Here is a 9,162-nt window from a genome sequence, read left to right as displayed (position 1 = left end):
GAGAGAGAGAGAGAGAGAGAGAGAGATTATTTATAAGGCTGAAATAAATGCCTTCATTTTTAATCCCAGAGTCTTTCCAGATAACATGATCTTGTGTGGCCCTAAAGAGGCTCCTGCCAACTAGGATGAACAAGCCTACGTAATTGCCTCTTCTATGTGAAGATCAATTTGTCCAGGGAAATGAACACAGTTGATGCAATCAATTAAAACCCTGAGAGTTGAGCCGCATATACAGGAAATGGAAAATAAATTGAAGCCCTCTGCCCCACTTTGCCTTCCCAAATGCCCATGTATCTGCCAAGCCAGGTAGCAATCTCTTTCCGCTTTGAGTCTGACTCTAATTTGTTAGGAGGCTGATCTGACAGGGTACCTGAGGGCACAGGGCCATGGCTTCCCAGCAGATATAGGAGCAAGGGTTTTTCTGGAAAAGGAGTTTCAAGGAATGTGAGGTTCCCCTCTCCTTGTATATCTCTATGCTGGAAACAGACTCTCCCAAAGGGAGAGGGGCTGTGGCAGCCACCTGTGTTCTTTTCACAGATGCTCACTCAGCTTAGCAGTAGATGCTTATGAGAAGCAAAGTGCTGTTGGGAAGCCATGTTGCCAACAAAGACACCATGGCCTGGGCTAGACCTTGAGTTCTGTCTTGCCTTTGCTTCCTCATTTTATAGTTCTGTACTCTTTCAGGAGGTATTCCTGCCTCATGCAGCACAAAGAGGCTCAAACAACTGATGTTCTGTATTATCTAGTCTGTTATAGAACTGTAGTTTTGTTTTTCTGGCCTGCTCCTGTCAGCTGTGACACAGGCCAGGCTTCCCAGCCCCTGGAGGTCTCTGATGCTGGGAGCTCATGGTATCAGGGAAGGCATGTACATACACAGTACTATGAGGATCCAATTACTGGACCAACCCAGTTGAATAGCTTCAGTACTTTTCAGAACCCCTTCAGGAAGTAGAGACCTGACACCATTACCAGGGTAGATATCAAAATGCTCATCATGAGATGCTGGGCATCTCTTCTCCTTTTCCTCCTAACCCTATTCTCCATCTAGGAGTTCTCTTGCTTCTTTGTTAAGTAGGTGACTGCTTATCTTTCAGAAGGGGATATAACAAGTACCTGACAAAGTGGAAATGCCACCAGGGGCCCAGGAATCAAGTTTTTATTTCAGAGAATTAAATATAGAAATCCAGAGACGTTCCTGAGTAATCTCCCAGGCTACAAAATGGCAGAGATCCCTGGCCATGCTCTTAGCAATGACTCATCTCCAGGGATTGATAAACCTGATGACAGAACAAATTGATCCATTATTGTTAGGAATACCAGGTTCTTGGAAGCCAACTGAGATTTGGAATTTTCATCTAGGAAGCTAAGGCTTGTAGGTACAAAATTTTTGACAACTTATCTTTTGGCTCCTTGAGCATATAGAGTACATCAGATTCCTAACTAGGAATTCACAGAGAGGTCTGTCATTCCACTTGTGTGGCTTTCCCTGAAGAGGCATGAATAAACATCTATTGAACACAGATAGGTCAATGATGACAGACAGGAGAAAAGATTCTACTCAAGCTAAGCTTAGTGAATGTAGGAGTTGATTTTGGTTACTCATTGGAACATGGATATTCATGGAAGACTTTAAGAACAGCTATGTCACCAAAAAGTCCATCTAGCATGGATGGTGACTCCAGGAAGGTGCATCTCTGGAGCTTCCTACACACAAATTGCAGACCTCTATGAAAAGAGTACCTTCTCTCTACTAATTATTTACTGCATTTTAAACCTTATCTGGATTCCTTGGGACTCTTGTAACTTTCCTGATCTTCTTAGACCTTACAAGGACACATGCCACAGTGTACACATGGGAGGTCAGAGGACAACTGTCCAGAGTTGGCATTCTACTTCCATCATGTGTATCTGGGGACTCAAACTCAGGCCATCTGGCTTGGTGATAGGATGATGGGTGTTCCTACCAGCTGAGCATTTTCCCTGCCCTCTAGTTTCCTGAGTCTTGTGAGCCTCTACTCCCTCCAGGAGAGAATGTTTTAATGATAAGAAATCACTGTATATACAACTTTACCCAACTTTCATGTTTGGAATCCTATAATGCTTGGAAAGCTGAGATGATTGAGGACTGGGGAGAAGAGCTTGCCTTATTCCACTACCTCAAACAATGCCAGTGATCGGACTTCAGTAACACTTGTCCCTGGAGGGGTATATAAAGACAGATCAGATGACTATAGCCCCTGCACACATTAGTGGCAATTTTGCTATAGAATACCCTCTCAATGATCAAGAACTTTAGCCTCTATGGGAAGAAGGGAAACATGTTTCTTATTTTTTTCCAACATGGACCAATTCAAAGTGGCTGAGTGTAGCTTTAGTGGCACAAGTATTATGATTGACAGGCCATTAAATCTGACAGGCCAAAAGGAAGAAGGGGTGAAAGCAAGTATTTAAGGGTCTTGCAGTCAGAATCAGTAGTTAGAATGATATACAGAAACATCCTTGGAATTGGGTGTTGCTTAAAAATCTGAGTGGTTTTGACAGGCTAAGTCAATTTAGTCCCCAGTGGCTCAAGCTGTCTTCTTTCTGTAGTGGTGGCAAGTGGGGAACAGTAACAGGTTTTTACTGACTATCCTGTTCTTCCAAAAATATCAATTGACTTTTATGTTTTACATCAAGTAGGTTGAGACTATTCTTGGAAGACTACAATATGCTTTGAAGGAAATCGTTGACATCCTGATTGAAAGACTTTGAATGTTGCCACTACTGGCCCCCAGCTTGGTGCTCTGCAGCAGCTATATGTGTGCTCTAGAAGATCCTAAAGGCTCTAGATACCTTTAACTGGGCAGTTGTGCTTGACTATAGAAAGATGCCTGAGCTGGAACCTTTTGTAGCAAGAAAAGGTATTAAGACAATAAAAAGGCAACTTTTTTTTTTTAGTCAATCTCTTTGCCTCAAGAATATTACTGGAGTGATCATTACATACAGTGGGCTGAACACTTCGGTTTGTTATTGTTCCTTCTCCAAAGCCCACTCAGTGCCAAAATAAAGTATATAGCCATGGGAGCGATAAGAAGGGAAAAGAGGCATCTACAGAAGATGCAGCTACAAAGCGAATAGATTAACAACGGGAGAATTTTTCAGACTGAAAAGCACAGAAAATGAAATCCACATCCACCGGGAAGAAGAAAGAAAGCTTTAAGATAGAACCTCCTGAAAAGCAGGGTATGAGGTAGGGCCAAGGACAAGAGCACTGGTTGACAACATGCAGCAAGAGCAGTATTTGTCTCCCTGGTGTCTTCTCAGAAACAGCATAAACACTGTGATGGAAGAAAGCAGTTTTGCTTACTGGAGAAATGCCCAGTTGAACATACTGCTGAAGCAGCTTAATGAAAACAGAGCAATAGAAAGCCTCATAATGGACAGTGAAAATATTTCTCACATATCTCCCTTACTTTACTTACAGAATGCCAATAGACAAGGTTATACACTCCTAAACAAAGATGGGAGGACAATTGTGTTGGGGCACTGGCCAGTCCAAAAAGGCCAGCAGAAACTGGCACTTGCTAGCTCCTAAAAACTTTAGTTTCCACCAGATCACCTTACACTGAAGCCTATTAATCTCTAAGACTGTCCCATACACATTAAGCTTCTAACAACATCTTAATGCACATTCTCATTATGAATAGATAGGCAAGGGGCCCTGGTATTTACGGAAAGCTTTTTAACTGGAAGGCAGAAACCAACACCGCCATCTGTGTTGTCATCACTGTCACCAATAACAAACAACAAGCAAAAAGAAACTCAAAGATAAGACAGAGAGTTGAAGAAAAAATTGGAAGATTAAAATTAGTATTCTTAGTTGCACAAAAGAAAACAAATTCTTCCTTGGGGCCTACAGGAGGAGCATGGCCCTGTTGGTATCCTCTGAGACCAATTTCTGTCTCCAGAAATGTAATATAATATATTTCTGTAGTTTAAAACACACACATATTATATAATATTTATATGTATTAATGCCCCTAGAGGAGTATATTATGTCAAAAAAGCTAACTCTATGCTGTCTGATTATAACTATGTGATACTGCAGACAAGGGAGAAACTGTGCAGACAATATGATCAGTGGTTGCCAGGGATTATAAGAGAAGGAGGATGGTGAAAGAGAGCACGGGAATATTTAGAGCACTGAAAAATCTCTTAGCACATAGGACTCTGTGTGGTCTGATGATGCTAAGAATATCATCTGTTTGTCTCTATCTACAGACTGTACCACAGCAAGAACAAACTCTCATATGAACTATAGACTTGGGGTAATAATGATATGTCACTGTGGGTTAATTGATTGTTTTAAGTGAAGAATATTGATAATCTGAGAGGCTGTGCCTATGGTAAAACCTCTCTAATTTTCAAGTTTTCTATGAACCTAAATCACTCTAAAATAAATTTATCAAGATAACAAAAAATAAGATGCCTCAGAAAAGAAACAAACCACAGTTCTACAAAAAAATATATGATAGCAGAAATTTTAAAAAGTGAAATGCTTAAAGATAGAGTTGAGGAAATATCTCAGAAATTATAGTTGTCAAATAGATGGGCTATTAGACAGAAAAGATATGAATTTCAGATAGTCCATTATATGATTTGTGATAAGTTGAAAAAGAGGTAATGGGGAAAGTGGGCATAAAATTATTGCAAGGATTACATACAAGCAACTCATGGAGCTCAATGTAGAAGCTTCCATCTCCTTGGGATCCACCAAATACCCAACACCTAAACTGGAAATAAGTTAACATCATTATGAGATTTCAAAACATTGGAAATAATGAGATCCTAAAAACATACAAAATATGACCAAATTCCAAAGGTCTTGGATATGGAAGTATTTGGTTTCCCAATGGTCCCAGGGGAGCAGTACCTTCACCATTATTAGAGAAAATAATTTACACTTAGAAGTCTATCCTCGGCCAATTTATCAGTCAACTTTGCAGATAGAATAAATCTTTACACACCCGAAAGGCCTAGAAAATTATGTGTCATATGTGATGCATATCAGGAAGATATTTAAGCATTATTCCCATCAAAATGAGGACAAAAAACTCAGAGAAAACCATGTGTAGGAAATATGAGAGAAGGAAAAAGAGTTCCCAGGATGATTGCTGTAATTATGTGTTGTGTTTCGCTAATCTGAGAGGACACAGGATCTTTAGAAAGTTTAGGCAATGGATAAGTGATAGGTACATTATGAAAAAGGAAGCAAACTGAGGAAATTATTAGCCTTAAGGGGAAATTTTTGTCTGAGGAAAGAGAAATTAAACACAATTATAGTATACTAACTGGCTTTGTTCTGAACTATATTCAAATAGTGATAATGACCAAAATACAAAATCTTGTGTTTAAAAAAAGAGTTTGGGGTAGAGAGTAACAGTATCTGGGGGTGGCCTGGGAGGGTTAAATCTTTATCTTCTCCAGTGTAGCTGACAGTCTTCCAAAGTAGGAACACCATCAACAGCCACAGGCTGCATAGAAATATGGTAGCACTGACAGAAGCTGAAGACCAGGAAGAGTTGCAATGCCTCTCTTTGTGATGTAGAGATTGGGAATTGGAGGCAGTGGGGCAAGAGATGCTGTTTTCATTTAAGCATGGTGTTCTAGTTGGTGTTGTAGTTCATAGTTGTTCTGTTTCAAATTATTTGCTAGGCCAGTGAGACTGTTTATTGGGTAAAAGTACTTGTCATGCAAATCTGACAAACTGAGGTCATGCTCAAGAACCCAAGGAAAGAGAAGCAGTCCCTGAAAGGTTTCTTCTGATGTTCACATTTATGTGCACACATGCACATGTGATCATACACAGTAAATATAAAATTTAGTTAAAATATTTATCACTCTTATTTTGCTAAAAGTTACAAATTATATAATACATGCATGTCCCTTGTGTGTATATGACATGAAAGCAAAAGGAGCCTAAGGGTAGGAGGGAGATTACTGGGAAAAGGAAAAAAAAGGAAAAGGACTAAAGGGAGGGATTAGAAAAGTGAATATAGTTTTAACTGCAGGATATACTTGAAAGAAATTATCTATAATTCATGGGTATCCACATTTTGGCTTCTCTGGACAATATTAGGTGTAAAAGAATTGACTGGGGTCACACATTAAATACAATACTAACAAGAGGTGATGAGTCAGAATGTCTGCATATAACTTTCCTGATGCCCAACACTACCTCACATAATAATTCTATTTCTATGGATCCCCATTGAGAGTTTCTTTTTTAATCATCAAGGAGGGACCAAGTTTGTAATCATTGATAAAGAAAGCATATTCAAGTAATAAAGCTTCATTGGTCTTTAAAATATTTTATCACAAAAGTTGAAGAAAATAGGACACCAGTAAAAGTAGTGGTATATTTGGCATTGTCTTGCTCATCAATGTCTAATTCAATGAAAGTAGTTGTAATTTTGTGAGTTCTCATGGTGCACATCAGATAATTTAGTTGTTATAAATCATAAAATACTTTGCACATTTGGCCTTAACTTAACCAACTCACCTCCACAAAAGCAAATGGTGTCATTGTGTCACTGTGTCACTGGGGTCAGTATCAACAGTTAAGTTCTTTAAAGAGTGTGTGTGTGTGTGCGCGTGCTTGCATGTGCATGCACACACATGCACAACCACATGTCTGGGTCATACCACAGACGTAGAGGTCAGAACACAACTTTTGGGGAGTCAGTTCTTTCCTCCAAGAATCAGAGAAGACCTGAGCAAAACAATGTTTTCTGGCCACAGCAGAAGCTCAGCACTCATGAACAGCAACTGTGGTTGCTGCAGGATAAGTAGTTTATGGGCCCCACCCTCACCCTAACTGAGAAGCTAGAGACAGTTAATAGCTTCTTGAGGAGGAAGCATTGTAGTTATTTTTACGAGTGTGGTTCCTGGTAGGTTGACATTAATCATTTGTAACATATTTGCACATACATTTTTTGAGGAACTTTTGAATGATCCTTCATTGAATGTTTATTTTGGGCAGCAATTGCATTATATCCTATTAATTTTACAATCTCTTTTCTCTTTCTAAAGTTAGAACTGTTTAATTTGCATGCACAGTATTGGGTTTCACTATAGCTTTTTCGAATATGATTTGTTCACATGAAGACCAAGCTGCACATCTGTTGTTTGTCTTTTAATGACAATAAAGAAGACATTTCTTCAGTGATATTATATTCTCACAAAATAGCAAGTTGAACTCTATCACCAAAGAATAAAATGTGAAATTAGCAGCTGTACTGTCCAAATTACTTTCACTGGAATTTTGAGTTCTGATTTGCTTGACTATATTCTGGTAAGAAAAACTGATTTCAGAAATCTCTAACCCCCTTCTCAGAGCACATTATTCCTGCCACACTCTATACCTTGCTTAATAAGAAAATTGTTTGATTAATTTTAATGTAGTCTAATTTTTAAAAAATGCACGTGGATTTGTTTGTGTAAATGTATGTCATAAGTGTGTGCATGTGTATGTTTGTGTTGTGTGTGTGTGTGTGTGTGTGTGTTTGTGTGTATGTATGCCTATGGAAGCCAGAAGAGGATGATACATCCCCTGGAGCTGAAGTTACAGGCAGTTGGTCCATTTGGCTTCTTTTCCATGTTGTTGAGTAAAGCACTTCTCTTGTAATCTGCTCACAAACAAAGCAGTTTCTACCCAGAGAGAAGGGCTGGTCCATGGCTCCATCACAGACTGGGTCTGGGTTGAAGGTAGAACAAGACTTTATGGATAAAAGTTCTTGAAATGGTAAGACTTGAGGTGAATTTTCATCATTAAAACAAACTTTAGCCTATTTATAGATTTCCATGTAGCTATAAGAGAGAAACCATGATACCTTATAGCAATTTCTTCCACAATGGCAACACAGTAAAAACTGTAGGGTTATGTGGTGCTAGGATTTGAATCCAGAATCACATGCACGCTCGATTAGCTCTACCAACTGAGCTGCATTTCCAGCTCTTGTAGTTCTTTTCGTTTTTGATTCCTGAGTAGCAATCTATAGAATGGTTATACCAAAGCTGATGCAGTTGTGTTTCTCCTGGGTGAGTCACTTAACCCGCAGTGCTTCAGTTTACCCCTGCCAGATGTGGATAATAACAGTGCTTGCTTCCTGGGACAATTGGGTTCCCATGAATTCCTATTTTGAGAGGTTCAGCAACAGAAGTGGGAGCAGATTAAATGCTGTGTGAGTGTCACTTAAATATAATACAAGCACATGGGTTTAGGAAATCACCCTGAATGTGAAGAAGTAACAAAGATATTTGCTGTCTTGATCAACACAAAGGTGTCTGAATTTGGTCTGAGAGGCCCTGAGTTGTAGAAACCCATTCAGATGAACTGTGTGTGTAGTCTATGGGGCATAAGTGGAAAGACACTTGTAATTGGTTCCTGTTGTTAAGTCTTCCTTTGATTTCAAGCAGGAGTTCAGTTTTCAGCTCTTTTCCAGCCTCCTGAGTATTGGGTCCTTCCCCATGTTCTTGTATCCAAAGCCATTCTTTATACCACAGCACTGGAAGCTCCACTGCTCATCCTCCAAGTCCTAGTCAAAACAGCTGCTGTACTTACAATAAGAAAGAAAGATCAGGTGGTCAAAGCAAATGTATAGCTCAAGGAAAACAAGCAGATTGGATGCTTTACTGAGCTAAGGATGCCTCACCCATGAAATCTCAACAACTTGGTTGCCTAAATGAGGCCTGCATAATGACAACACCATGAGTTGACATGCAAATGAGGATAGGGAAAATCTCACAAGGTCAAATTCCTAGATGAAGAGCTAAATTCAGTCAATGGCTTCTGAGTGCAAGACAATCAGTCTCCTCCAAGGACAAGAGGTCTGACAAGTTGCCCAAATCAAAGTGGTCAGTCTTAAATACATATACATATGAGTAAGATAAATGGGCCCATACATTTCATTGTATGTATATGGGGTATATGGGTGTGTACATTAATTATTATTATTATTATTATTATAGAAGAGGTCATGAACTTGAGAGGGAATTGCAATGACACTTGAGAAATGGAAAGTTGGAGAGTTGGGTTGGAAATGATTTAAATGATAGTACTCATATATGAAGAGTGACATGTATGTTATGTGACCAGTGTGACCAGCTCATCAATCTCTACTC

The sequence above is a fragment of the Mastomys coucha genome, chromosome X, assembly GCF_008632895.1.
Source record: "Mastomys coucha isolate ucsf_1 chromosome X, UCSF_Mcou_1, whole genome shotgun sequence".
NCBI lineage: Eukaryota > Metazoa > Chordata > Mammalia > Rodentia > Muridae > Mastomys > Mastomys coucha.
Note: the sequence above shows the minus strand (reverse complement) of the source record.